Raw genomic sequence first — 12,781 nt, forward strand, 5'->3', positions numbered from 1 at the left:
GCATTTATGTGAACTCGATCCTGCAGCCAACGAGGTCCTTTCTTACTTCAATCTATAATACCTCCAAAGGAACATTTTTCATTCATGAAGATAAACGACTGTCACAATTTCACCATCTTCTGCAGTAAATGTGAAGTTCTGATTTCTCCGATAGTGAGAAGCGACAAACCGTATGTGCAAGATACTATTCACCTCATTCCTGACGCTACAGATATTATTGTAAAACCCAATATAGACTATTCCAGAATAAGTCTGATACACATCTTTAAGAGAAAGACAAAGCGAGGGCTGTCATTTGCCAGCACTGCTGCAGTTGGACGGCTAGCTACCTCAATGACAGAGGTACTAGACTTCACGCATCTTTTCTTCCGCGGCTGCAGTCTAAAGGCTTTATAATCTGCTTTATAATGATGTTTTTTCATCCTCTTAAATCATAACTATTGAACAGAATTTTGGTGTTCTCGGCTCCAATCCAGTGCCATTCATTTCCATTTTGACACTTTACTGAATTTCAACATGATTTGTACACACGTGTGCACTTACACACATAAAAGTATTTTAAAGCAGCATTTTCAGAATTTTATTGCAATTCATAGCAAGGCTAATGAATTCAGCCATCTTTGGGCAAGAAGCATTGCCAGCCACAAAGGTTTTATGAGACCATCTTTGCAGCTTCAAGATAACTAGAAGGCATTATTAAACTAAATCATTCTGTGGTGCTCTCATTGATGATGTATAACTCCATTTACAGTTGTAATCTGGGTAACAAAATGAATAATCCATCATTGTACTATGAATAGTAAATTAACCCAGATAAAAGTGTTGAACATCCAATCAAAATCATTAAGTAACCAGAAGACTAAGATTGGTGAGGACACACTGGAAGCAATTATAACTAATGAATACATTAACTTCAGGCATGAGAACGGCATGGCTGATATTCTAGTCCATCAAAACAAAATTAGACTGGGGGTGAGGAGACACAATATGGAACAATCTCTGAACATAAACAATTATCCATGGATATAATTATTTCAAAGAGAAAGCTTCCTAGTAATGATGAATAGTACATTACAGAAGACCTGGGTGGATACATTGAAAGTTGTGCTGTGTAAAACTAAAATAAAAGCAAGTGCTAAAGAATATGTCACGATAAGCAAACACACCAGTGTCCCAGGTGGTAGGGGAGAAGGAAAGACAAAACAAATTGCAAATACTTTTCCATATAATCTCAAAATTGTCAAATCAGTCAATGATCTTCACATCAGCTATGCATTACATTATGCATTACACTAATTGCATTAATTAACATGTAATGTAATAACAACATATTGATTGAAAAATCCTAGCAGTGGCAAACCGGTTGTCAAAAATCACAAAATAATTAGATGCTTCTGTCTTTACGCTTAATATATAGTATAAAAGGACCATTGAGCATATATTAGAAAAAAAGAAGTTAATATCCTCAAGCATAATCCTTACCTTTTACATATATATTATCACCTTGCTGGCCTGTTAAAAATATTTGTGTTTTTCTACCGAGTTTTCTACTGAAGTCCAGAGTCTGCTAGTGTAATTATTTTGTTTCCAAGAGAAACAAAGTAAAATCATCTTGGAGTCTGCATTTGCAGTTCTGCTCATTCCAACAATCAGTTTATTAAATCTCAGCATACACAAAGCGGGTATTACTATTTCACATCCACAAGGTTGCAATATTCATTGGCAACTAACCTGGCTCCAAATTTGCCTCTACTCTGCTGTGCCACAATTCACTGGCAGACATCTCTCTCGTCCAACTGTGCTCTGCAGGCTATGTAGGGTTGAAACAGCTAGGCAAGCAGTGCAGTAAATAATTCGTCACTCAGTCTAATTAAATGTCCAATACTTCCACACAGTAATACAGGCAATACTTTGTTTAACTTAAAATCATATGATTAGGTTTTTAAGTCATTTTAAAACAGTAAGATTCAGTTTTCCAGAATTTAACAAATGAGATAGTTTACTTCATCATTTTTCTAGACCCTACAAAACACATCTCACAGATGGAGCAAACCTGGGGCAAGAATTAAGGCATAAGGTTCCACCAGAAGGGCTGCAGACGGTATCTTCATACTTAAAATAAGTTAGCGATGAATTAATTTATCTCCAATTTTCAGTAGCTTACAGTTGTGATAGATGCTGAAATTTAGACATGAAGGCCTGTCCATTAGCCAGTCACAGTGAATTCTGGAGTTGCATGATTTTCATCACAAAAGTAGAAGTCCTGGGGCATTAAAGCTGGAAGTAGGATCACTTCTGCAAATTTGGGCTGAAATAATTGATGTTATGTTAACCATTAGCGGTAGCTTGTGTCCACATTCTGTTCCGTTCAGAATCAAAGCAACCCACCCAGACTCACACCAGGTTTTTGAAAGTTTTAGAATTTGGAAGCTCTCAATCATGCATCTGCTCATGTGGCTAGATCTTCCAAAACTACAACTCATATTCTGGTCCCTAAAAATGGGAAGATTTTCAGAAACACTTGGTATCTGATGCCTTAAATTTTATTATCAAAGGTACCAAACCAATATTACCTATTACCTACTTTGCTGGAAAATGCTGTAACACAATAGCAGTACGGTTCCTTTTTCAGGGCTTATTTTTGCTAAATTCCAACTAAGCTTGATGTAAGGACCAAGTTGAAATTATCTTAATTAAGCATAACAGTGAAAGATTGATTTTACTTAACTGAAATAACTTGACAATGTCTTCCTAGTAACTGGTTACCTGTCAGTTTTTAATGAGCTGGTAATTACTCGTTTTATCCTAAGGCAAACAGTGCTAAAAGTTTTTAAAGACATTGTTGCTGCAGAGCTATTATTTTTGTTGTGGACCTGATACACAAGTAATTAAGTCTTAAAACTTGAAAAAAAATCTCAACTTGATACATTAGCTTATTCTGGTTTTGACAATATGATTAAAACCACTATGAATTTTTCTCCCCAACAATTTATTCCAAAGCATTTGAAAGTGCTGAGCATTGCCATTTAGCATCTAAGGTTTCTGTGACCAAAAGTGAACAATTTATAATATGCAAAGTGGTAAAAATGTCTGGAACAAAACAAGAAAGCATTACTGATCTAAAGATGATTACTACCTAGCTGGAGATTTTCAGAGGGTCCCAGTGTAACGGGCAAACTCCTTGGGATTTGAGGCCCCAATTCTCTTAACATCACTTGGATCGTCTGGCCTATTATTATTATTTGTTTTTTAAAAAAGGATTTTATACAAGGTTTCCCAAAGCAAAAGACCAGATCCTTAACTGATTTAATCAGACACAGATATAAATAGAAGTGTTTAATACCAGCTGGAGATTTGGCCAGTGTTTCACTCATATGAGGCAATTAAAATACATGCTCTGGTCCCTGCTACCCAGTTCTTAGACTCTCTATTTTGGCTTCTCCTATTTTTAGTGATTATAAAAACCTTCTATGAAGCCTGTGGCCTGTGCAAGCTCAGCTGCTGGCAGCTCCCAAAGCAGTCTGCGTGGACAAGCAGTTGCTTCTCACCTCCTTCTGACCACCAAAAAATGAATCAGCCTCCAATAGCATAGCAGGCAAGAAATGTAAAAGCAACATAAAGCCATCTTTCCACTTTGTCCCATCAATCCAAACACGAAGCACCAAGAACATACCTTAATTTTTAGAGGTGTATTTCAGTTTGCACAAATGTCACAAAAACAATGACTTGTAAATGTCACAAATTTGATATGGAGGTCACTGATGGGGAATGAATACAAAACACTAAGCTGCCATTTATATAGTTATTTTCCTGTTTATCATCATGCTTTAAAATTCACAGCCCCCTTCCCCCCCCCCAGCTATCACAAATCTCTTTTATGCCTAGTTGAAGCACACTTGCGCTGTTGCTGGATTACATGCCTTTTCTGCCACTCAGTACTCCATTGATCATTTGAAAATCCCCAGTTTTAGCAGGCTAGGCTATTCTTAGTATTTTTAGCTTCCCTAGACTGAAGTCTGATCAATTCAATATGACAGACTTACTCTAAACTACAGCTACTTGGGTCTTTCGGAAAGCCTTTCCAATCCAAAATGAGAAAAATCGAATGTATCTTATAGCACAGATCCCATGAAAACTAAAAAAAAAAACCCACTCCCCCAAATTATCCCAGAAAATGGTAAGAAAGCTCAACAGCTGAACCCCCTTATTTTATCATGTATCACTCATGAGCTATTTCCCTGTAGTGACTAAGTAAAACATTTTCTTTTTACATCACAAAGCAGGCAGTAGTAGCGTGAATCTTCTCCTAACACTTCAGTGCTCTGTGAGTCTTTTTTCTTTCCCGAACCTCTCAGTTAACCAGGCACTCTCCTGCCACTGTGCGCCTTCACAGCAGCTAATATCCCGGCCTTTAAATACCATTATTTCAAGTACGCCAAGCTTTCACTGCTTCCTGTACAAAAGAATCATTCAGGTGAAGGTCTTCATGCACCAAGGTGTGTTTACATTTTTTAAAGAGTGATGAGTATAACAGAAGATTGCTGTAGTAAGAGAAAGTATATCCACTTCAGTTCAAGTTCAGCACTTGTGTAAGTTTCAATGATGGGGAACAAACAAACTGTTCAAGGCTGAGATTGACTATTAAAGCAAAGGACATAATGGACTGGAGCTATCCAAAGAGACATTGTTACGGCATCAGATTTGTGGTAAGAAACTAAAAAAAGCTTTCTCTTGTAAAGTAGAAATGAGAGAAGCAATGAATTTCTGCCTTACTTTAAAGCACACTTCTTAACCAGCCTTTCAGCTGCAGTCGAGCCATAGGTACCAGACCTAGGCAAAGGGAACTAAATGCAATGGAGGAAGTGAATGCTGTCTAAATGCTCATTAAGGAGACTTTTCTCTCCCCTCTGTTCAAAATTATAAAATATTTATTTTTGCTCCTGCAAATTACTGAAATATTGAGATATTGTGGTAATAGGGCTGCGACTAACTAGTTGTTTTCTTACATATTTACATATTTTGAATATACAAATGAAACATATGCGGTTAAAGTATAGCACCTAGCACAACAGAGCTGTATTACTGATTAGGTGAATCCAAGGGATAGGTTATTTGGCTCTTACAGGTTTCTTAGCAAATTCTAAACACTCCAAATAAAACACAACTATCTTTATTATTTTTTACTGAAGTAACTCCTAAGTTCAGGCAACTCAGCTGGCCCCACTGTGGGAGGTGTAGAAATACATAGCACATATCTTTACCCCTGCCGTCACTAGCTGAACTAGATTCATTTTCAGAGAACGCAAGACGGGCTAGTGTGCTGCAAACGTGAGAAACACTGCCTAGGCTCTCGCTTGCCTTCCTTAGGTCTCCCTGGAAGAGCTGGAAGATCTTTCTTACTTTCCCAATACTGCTCATCAGCTCCAGGACCAGTTTGACTCAACCAGTTTGATTCAACTAAACTGCTATTCATTTTTATAGATCACTGTTTTCCACCATGCGTTTTTTTGTTGAAAACACAGCTCTTTGTTGAATGTTTCACACTTAAAATTTTTTTTGTGAAATTCCTTCAGAATCACCTAGTTATGTCTCCATGCCTAATTTCTTCCTCTGCAAGATAATTCTCATTCTTCTGCAAAGTACTATATGTCTGCAAAGAACTATGTATGTTTTTTCAATCTAGCATATACCGGTTAATAAAGACTACCTCAACACGGTGTTGGACGCTTAAACTCTTTCGTCAAAGAAAGAATACTTTTTCCTCTTTCTCTGCATGCTACATGGGAGCTCAGGGAATCCAATTTTCTAGGGCTAAAATTAGCCTTTGTTAGCCCCTTAGTCTTTCTTGCCCCTGTTTCCCATTTGGTACAATTTTGTAAAGCTAGAACAACAATTTACAACATTCAGTGACTTTTGTCTACTTAACTTCAGGAACTGTTCATTACGAATTTCCAAATTCCTCTTTTCAATTTAGCATTTGTTATTTTGCAACTGCTTTAGTGAATTTTACTTTATCCATTGATCATTCACAAAAAGCTCACTGTAGCTGGATTTTAGTTTAAGATGTTTGGGACAATTTACAGAGACTAACTGATTATTTTGTTTCCTGATTGGATGATCAGCATTATCGCCAAGATAACATATTATAATTTAATATTCATTTCTAAATATGCATCACACTGGTTGATATTCTCTTCTGTTGTTCAACTCCTAAAACTAAAAGAACACACAAGGTGTAAACTGTGAATTTTATGAGCTAAAGCACAGTATAATTTTACTAAACTGTCAAGTAAAAATGAAGCTTTCATATATTCATATTATTAATGCATCACTATTTTATGGGAAGTTTCATGCCAAAAGGCTGGAAATATGGCTGAATCAAAAAAACATGCCTGTAAAATTAATGACTTTTTAACACCCTCTCCTCGACTTAAAAAAAAAAAAAAAAAAATCTACCAGAAATGCTACGAGAACTTCTGATGAAAATTGCGTGAAATACTACCAGCACAAATTCAGAAAAGCTTTGCATTGTTTTTCCACCTCATCAGTTATTATTTGTACATGCAACAACTGTCAGAAGCAGCTCTATTAAGGCTATTCTGTACAGAGATATTCATTATTTCACCTTAAGAATGTGTACTTTTTTATTATTATTATTCCTTTTAACACAAAAGTGATGATGTTTTCAGACCTGGGATTTTGACATCCCTGCACAAAATCAAATATCTTGTACAGTATGCAAATCTGCACAGGGGAGCTATGGGGTGGACCATGATTATCCTTTGCATAAAGTAACAGACTTCAGTTTCCCTCTATGCAGAAAAGAAAGAGTAGAACCAGTTAACATTTATCTTTAAACCTTCGCAGGAAAATTTACCATGTATCATTTGAGATTTCTTGTAACCTCAGGATAACGTAAACAGAATTTTGTAGCTGGAATTTACTTATCAGTCCCTATTGTCAAGAAAAATATTTGATGGAGATCTTTTGCAGAGCTTAAGAAAATCTGATATAATTTGTTTCAAGAACCTACAATCTTAAGAGTTTTAACTACTTTAAAACAAAACTCATACCTCTCCCTTTCAAATATTTCATTATGATTAGGTTCTGCTACACAATTTGTTTCATTAGACTACATATTGCATTTTATTTTAACTTTTTCAAAAGCGAATGCAACCTGATAGTTTCAGTTCCCATGTTCTACAAAACAAACAATGACAGTGTTTCTGGAAGGCTCCTCTAGAATATGAATTAGGCACGGAAAGCCTTCACAAAAGATGCACCTCGCTGCAGGCTGCCTACGCAAAGACCTATGTAGAACTGTATCTTTACTTAAACATATGTTTTAATCCACTGACTTCAATGAGATATATAGGATCATGTGCTTCACTGTAATGAGACCATTTCAAATCATTTTGAAGTCGACTAAGAGATTTTCACAGGCTTTAGTGAAATCTAGTCCATTTTATATAGCCCTAAATATTCTGTCCCTAATGTCCTGGACTGTACTGAGCCAGGAGCACCTACGAGCTGCACTGATATTAGTGACAATTCCTAAATTTTCACAATTTAAAATGGCCCGTGTTCAATTGAGAGGGATTCACTTGGACAAAACACAGCACAGAAAATGGCAGTACAAGCTTTATCCATAGCATCATTCATGCATCTTTTTGAATGATTTTCATGACGTGCCACCATTAAAATGTTGGCACTAGCTGAGCATCATGTATATGTTCTACTTGGAAGGGTGATTTGAAATACACTTGACTCTTCCTGTAGAAAATAAAATGAAAAGGTCTAAACAGAAATAGCACTGTGTCTACTTTTTATTGCAACCAACCAGAAAAAAAGAGAAAAATATATTTGTCTTTTCTACACTCCTAATCATAGAAACCTGCCTTCATTTGTAGCCTATACTTAACCTTTTTGCATTATTGCAATTTTCTGAAAATCAAAAACATTGAAACATGAAATTGAGCTCAAAATGTTCTTGCTTACCCAAAAGGAAATGCATCATGCAGCACCAGACATTTCATTATAGTAATATTTTTCTTCTCTCTTTTCTCTTTGGATCTTTGCCCTTTTGTAATTATATCACACTAATTTTTCTCAAACCAAAAGCCAGATGCTTGCAGGCTCTGATCTCAGACTGCTTCTCTGCTAAAACATCAGCAGTCCAGCATTAACTACTAATGCATGTCTTCCTTCCATTAATCTGGATACAGGTAATACGCAGCATCCGGTTTTGAACCACATTTTCTAGAAAGATATGAACCATTAAGCCATGGTCTGGGTCTAGATGCACACTCAAATAAATGCCAAATACACATTCAGATAAGATTTGGGTTTTCTTTTGGTTACAAACCAACTCTGGAATAGCTAAAAGGCTGCCTCTATGAATTGGTTTGTTTGCATTAACAGTTATCAATTATTACAGATTAGCTTTCATAGTAATCTTTTCATTACTGTAATGGTGTGGAAGGTTCAGTTGGAATTATTCAGATTTGAAACAATTCTCTTCGGAAACCCCTTGCAATGTTTTGTGGTCTCCTACATTTGTGTACAAGTCTGACACCTGCAATTTACAGTAAATTTCTGAGTTTCACACAGTCTCTCCTGATGATGCTTATACAACAAATTGAGTATTTGCTCTACGAAAGAGAAACTTATTGGATGCACATATGAGATAGAGGTACAAATCTTTGATCTGAATCCATGCCTTGAACTGAGATTTCTCATATACCTCCCGTAAAGTTGTTTCTTTCTCCACTGAGCCACAGAGATATTTTCAAGGACACGTCTTTATCCTCTAAAAATGGGAAAGTATCACATGATAGTAAAGATGCTTTCTGCTGAATACTAGCTATGCTCTTCTCCTTAGCACTTCTGCTTCCATAACAACGATCAAAGTATTACTGTCTTGGGTGCTACCAACGTTACCAAAAGACCTGTTAAGGGATGTTGCATGAATATATTATTACGAAGTCACCAAAACATTCTGTGGGTAAACTATACCACTGCCATCATTTCTATGGATTTTTAGGCAAGCTCAATTTTTTGGAAATGATTCCCCTGACAGTCTCGGTTAGCGGATAAGACTCAAAATCTATACAATGGCAGTGAATCCAAGAGTGATCTGCATACACACAGAAAGTCTGCTGTCATTATTACTAAACTGGCCTGCAGCAAAACACTGCAGCCAACTCTGGTTTTAGTGATCTTGAAACTCCCAGCTGAATTGTTATCAAAACCTGAAAATCTGATTAAAATGGAAGGGATTTGTATATGCTGAAGAGAGGAAAAACTTCAGCAATTTGACTTATTATCTGACTCTGAAATTACTATAGAAAACTGAATATAAGGTATTGATCTAGAATTATTGCTAAAACCACTGATCTTCTTTAGGCCAATCACATTTTTTCTGTATGACTTTCATTTAGAGATGACAAAAGGAGCAGTTCCACTATTTCTTCCTAGAGCTCTCTGATTTAGCTAATATTTCCAAGAATACAGAAATACCATTTAATCTAATCTATTGATTTATTTCTGGAATTTGTAATGTACCAAACTCTGTGTTAATAAAACAACTTTTAATGACAGCTTTTTAATAACATTCCAAAAAACTGCCTCGGCTCTAGTAGCATGTATAAATACAAAAGCATGCACCACCAATAATAGAAACATAATAAAGAAACATTAAAATTAAATTGTGGCAGATCACGAGTTAGACTAGTGCTTCTATTCCCCTTGGATAGATTTGTAACATTTAATCTAATCATCATTCAGCAGTAGATACAAATCCAGTCTACATCAAAGCGACTAAAACACTGCTTTGATGGTTTAATAGCAGCTGGCAGTGTAATGACAGGTGGCCACAACCACAACCTAATTTGAAACAAGCTGCAGCGCTGCTTAAAGACATAACGCTTGGAAGTCTTTGAAGCATATTTCTTTAATAAACTGGGAAATACATTTGAGACCAGACTACAGCAAATTTCAAGTACTGCGTTTGGTATACCCTCCCCATTGACACTGCCTTTAGCAGCTGCTTCAGCATGTTATTCAGTATTGTTGTTTGTTTAGCGCTCTCTGTATTAGCTCGAGAGGATGAAAGGAAACTGTCACTGGGAGGACTTCTGCGAGACGGCACAGTTGCATTAGCAGCTGGGTAGGGGCTCTCGAGAAACTGGGTTAGGATAAACACCTCATCATTCATGTGGCTTTCATTGGCATGCCCTCACCATTGGACACGCTGGATTTTCCTTACTAGATAAGGAGAATCGCAAGGAGCCACTTTGAAGACAAGTTATGAAAATAACACTTTTTTTGCAGTTACTTTTTGTAAGCACTCTACTCCCGAATTTCTTCTTTAGCAAAATCTGTTCCTGCAAGATTGCCAAAAGAGGAAAAGATTAATTATGTGAGCTAGAAGGTAAAATTACAAAGTGCAATAAAAACTGGTCATATACGCCAAAGTTTCAGAGTAGATGAGGCTTTCAAAATATCATGGTTTCTTAGGGAAGAAAATACCTCTTTTTTGCATGCAGTTGTATATTTTATAAATAGTACACACTGTTTCTACGCTTGATTGCGATGAATACAGAAATATTCAGGACTAAAGGTGTTACTGTGATATTCAGAGGGACAGAAATTAAGTCCCTGCTTCACAACAGACAGGCTGAGGGAGATCGTGAGAGGTGTTTTGTGTTTCGCTGCCTCAACTTTGTAACATGGAGGTCATCCTTCTCCGTATCTCCAGTCCCACAGTAATCACGGCCACAGAAGCGCTAGCACATCCAGGATGCTAGGGGCAAAAAGGGTATAAATTTACAGGGCTATTTAACCTAACTCCCTTTATAGACAGGCTTGGCACAGCCCGTTGAATCACCCCGAGCGTGGCTGGAACGGAGGTGCTGGTGCAGGTACGTTCCCCTGCAGTCCAGCCCTTCTCATCCTACTCGTACAAGATCCTGGAGCTTCATAACATCCCACAACCTGTCCAAAACCTCTGCGCAACACTAACTAGCAAGAGCATTTTTATTAGGAAGAGATATTTCCCCATCACTAACAGTAGCGATACAGTAGCGATAACAGTATTTACCCTTCAATATATTATCTGCATGGCATTAAAACATAACTGCTTTGAAATTCAGTGGGTTTCTTCAGGGAAATAGTGTGAAACAACAGATCAAAAGGCCCTTTCATGGGGCAATGAGTGAGAGCTACTTGTTATCAAAATTCTGTGAACATTCACAAAGCTGAGAAAAAAGTCTGCAAAGATTAATTGGTACAGACGAGATTTGCTCTTAATAAAAATCCTGTAAACTAAAGTGAATCAGAGAATCAATTTTCTACAGATATCTAGAGTTATCAAAACAACAGGAGCATATTCCTAGAAATGAGTTGTTACTGTGATATTCTGTTTTCTTATGCTACTTAGTTGGACAACTTCTATGGGCTTAATAGTCAACTTTAAAAGTAATTTTTTAAATATAACTGTCCAACAACACATTGATTATTCCAGTGTCAGGACTTTCTAAATTTTCTGCTACAAAAATTAAGATGAAACTCCTTTCTAGTTAAATGAGTTGTCTGTATAGTTTCGTTATTGAAATTAATGGGAGAATATTCTCTGTACTTTTAAAGTACTTATCTTCCTACAATTTTGTGCAAACCTTGACAAAATAGAAAACTTATGAGATTGAGCATCTTAAGTTTTCTACCATACAGCATATTCCATATTGCCCGCCTCTTAATTGGAGATTTTTGCATCTTAACATCTTCCATTGCAGCAGTTAAGAGTTAGTGGCACTGGCCACTGAAGGAACAAAAAAACACCCAGAACTACAAAAAAGTCCATTTCCCCCTCCCCTTTAATCTCCTCAGATTTTAGAATTTTGCAGTTTAACACTTCAGAGAAAGAAAAGTAGGAATTGATCAATATGATTAGAGATAACAAACAGTTTAAGGAATTTCCCTTCAAAATTTGTTCTGTTCTGAAACTTATTGTCCTTCGTATTGCTGCACAGCATAGACTGCCTATAAGTATCATAGTTAAATGTGTTTTTATTGCACTCATGTTCTCTATAATACCAATAAAAACAAATGATAATAATGGATTTGGATTAATTTAAAGCTCTAAGAATTGCAATAAATAAGAAGACCTACATGACATTGTCAATATAAACACTACAGTGCACATAGAGAAAGCAAAATTTTACTATAAATGACACTGCTTTCAAGTTTGGGAATTAGAAAGCTTTAGAAAAGCTTAGAAAGACCAATAACATTGCACAGAATATTAACGGATCTATTTTGCTTTTTTGTGCATAACCTCATATTGCGGGCAGTAAACAACCTCGCTCTTCCAAGAAGCCTTCTAGATCATCTGTGAATGCAGCAATTTATTGTCCAATTTGGCAAAAATGCTGTGCACACTTCTAACCCACATCTGGAGAATGGCACATCACTTTGGCTGCCTTCCCCTTGGCTCCCAGCAACCATTTTTTCATTTTGGTTCTGCTGAAACGGAGGATGGAAAAAACTAAGCGTGGACAGAACAGTCACCAGAAACAAGACAGAAATCATCTAATGATGAATAGTGTCAGCCATCATATAAGTTAGTTCCTTTGAATATCTAACCCTAGCCAAGAGGGAAGACGGTGTGCAAAACCATGCCACATCATGCCAGCAACAGCCTGTTGTAAAGTGGGATGATTTCAGTGCTACTTGGGAATACCTGACAGATCAGCTTGCATCCTGGCAGTAAAGAGCAGGATAC

This window comes from Dromaius novaehollandiae, chromosome 16 (genome assembly GCF_036370855.1).
Source record: "Dromaius novaehollandiae isolate bDroNov1 chromosome 16, bDroNov1.hap1, whole genome shotgun sequence".
NCBI lineage: Eukaryota > Metazoa > Chordata > Aves > Casuariiformes > Dromaiidae > Dromaius > Dromaius novaehollandiae.